Source organism: Heptranchias perlo, unplaced genomic scaffold (genome assembly GCF_035084215.1).
Source record: "Heptranchias perlo isolate sHepPer1 unplaced genomic scaffold, sHepPer1.hap1 HAP1_SCAFFOLD_54, whole genome shotgun sequence".
In the NCBI taxonomy this organism is placed as follows: Eukaryota; Metazoa; Chordata; class Chondrichthyes; order Hexanchiformes; family Hexanchidae; genus Heptranchias; species Heptranchias perlo.
The window spans coordinates 6,318,168-6,320,506 of NW_027139559.1; the positions used below are offsets into that span (position 1 = coordinate 6,318,168).

At 44.5% G+C, this 2,339-nt stretch overlaps 1 non-coding gene across 1 annotated transcript; it reads left to right on the plus strand.

Annotated features, from left to right (window-relative positions):
• The first annotated feature begins 1,237 nt into the window (after window positions 1–1,237).
• Window positions 1,238–1,332, plus strand: trnai-uau (transfer RNA isoleucine (anticodon UAU)). Its single transcript has 2 exons — window positions 1,238–1,275; window positions 1,297–1,332. It is a non-coding gene; the product is annotated as a tRNA-Ile (tRNA).
• Window positions 1,333–2,339: the final 1,007 nt, after the last annotated feature.

The window sequence follows — 2,339 nt, forward strand, 5'->3', positions numbered from 1 at the left end:
GAGGCGGAGGCAAGATTGAGAAAGTAAAATAAAAACAGAGAGAGAAAGACAGGGAGAGCGAGAAATAGTGAGAGAGGGGAGAGAAAGGAAAAGACAAAGAAAAGAGGGGAAAAAGAGACAGGATGGAGGGACAGTTTGACCATGACAGATAAAGACTGAGATAAGAGGGGGAGACACAGACGAAGAAAAAAAGAGCCGGAGACAAGAGGCTAATAGAGAGATAGAGATAAAAAAAGAGACAGAAAAACAAAGATAGAGGGATGAGAAAGGAAGGGAGAGAGACGGGGCAGAGAGAGAGAGGAACAAAGAACGTGAAACAGGGTGAGAGAGAAAAAAAGACAAAGAAAGTCAGACAGGGAGATAGAAATGAGAGGGAGAGAGACAGGGGGAAAAGCAAAACACAAACCCAGCTGATGAATTCGGAGTAATGTCTCCACATTTATGTCTCTTCGCTCTCACATTGAAAAATTAGCAATTTTATTATACTTATGGTTCAGTGTATAACCTGCAGATGACAATGTAGCTTCAGAGCAATGAATTCTGCAAACTTTTACCTGACAATACAAGTCGTTCATTCAAAACGAGAGCTTAATATTGGTGACTTGAAGTCGTTAGTGCTCAACTTGACATTGTTGAACATCGGAATAGAAAACGAGATTGGATGGTCAGAAGTGGCCTGAAAGGCTGGCTGGTCGGCTCGGGATGGCTGCGAATTTTGGTCTGGTTACATGGGCTTGTGCGTGGTGGCTCGGGTTATAATTTTCGTTTCGGGCGGTTCAACTGATTATATATGCGAGAGGTGAAGGGTTCAAATCCCAATCAAGTCCGGCAGTATCCCCACTTACAGTGAACATTCTCTCATTTGATTTCCACATTATTTCAGCGATACAGACGGCAGGATTGAATTGATTCCAGAGCATGTTTCAGCGCAAGAGGACAGAATGCCCAGGTTTTGCGGACGCAAGACACGTGGAGAAAAGAAAATGTCTCAAGATATTGTGCAGATTGAAGCTGAATATGAATCTATCCCAATTCACGCGATGTCATGAATGCAGAATGAAAATGCTCCGGTAATCAAACCCCAGCTTCCTGTGTGGCAGGCAAGTCTTCGACCACTAAAACACCAATGGTCGAGCAGCAGTTGGCTGCGTGTGTCCACTTGGAAACCTGTCTGAAAGAACATACTCTTTCACAGGCCGGAAATTAGAGGGTTTGATTGGAGCTTTGTTTCCACTTGGCTCCAGTGGCGCAATCGGTTAGCGCGCGGTACTTATATAACAGTAACCAGCTCGAGAAATGCCGAGGTTGTGAGTTCGAACCTCACCTGGAGCAATTTAACCTTTTGCTTCTGAACATTTCCACCGGATTTCAGCGGACAGCTGGTCTGTTCCAGAAAGGATCTCACTCTTTGTGTTCTCATGTGGGCACTTCGCGTCCTCTGGCCGGCCGCATTGCAATAGTAGGTGTCAGTTTAGTTGTTAATTGGCGGGAGAGGGGGCGATTGGCGACAGCATGAAATGGGAAAGGAGGCGGCACGAAATCTTGAAATCTAAAGAACCGAACACACAATTCTTCTTTTCATGAAACAGACATTCTTCTGTTTGAAGTGTCGTGTTGGAAAATTCGGAAGGTAAATGTGTTTCCCGGAGTCACTGAGTAACGTGGAATTATTCCGCTTTAAGTTGTTGGTCCGCTGACAGGTCGAGAGACCTTTACCAGATCCCGTGTGGGACAAGTTTAGCTTTTGAGCCACTGGGTAAAGTGTTTTTTTAATTGGTGCGAACGAATGACAGGACATTTGGCACAAACAAGAAGAATTGTAAACTCACGAGTTTCCTCTCCATATTTCTTACAACACAAACAAGGATTCCCCTCTAAACGTTACTGAAAATTTTATAAAATGGACCCTCACCCGAGTTCGACGCCCACAAGGGATAATTCCGAGAACGACCATGAATCTGTATGATGGAAACTCACACCACCACGAGCCTGGATAGCTCAGTCGTTCGATCATTCGACTTTTAAGCAAAGAAGTGAACTGAAGGTCCAGGACCCAAGTCCCTGTTTCGGTAGTTAATTTTAGAACAGCTGTCCAGTTCTGCTTTTCCAGCGGAGCAACAACTGCGGGAGATACGATGCCTGCGCTGTGTTGTCAATATGTTGAACTTTGGTGAACATTCTCAGAAAAGGGCTTTGATCTTCTCTGATCACCATTTTTACCAGAAACATTTGGACAGTAGATGATCAGTTAGAAAGACCACTGATTGCCTGTTCACACCACCCGTCCCTTGTTTGTACAGAGATTGCTTAGTATCTAAACTGCTTCAAAGTGAGTCTCT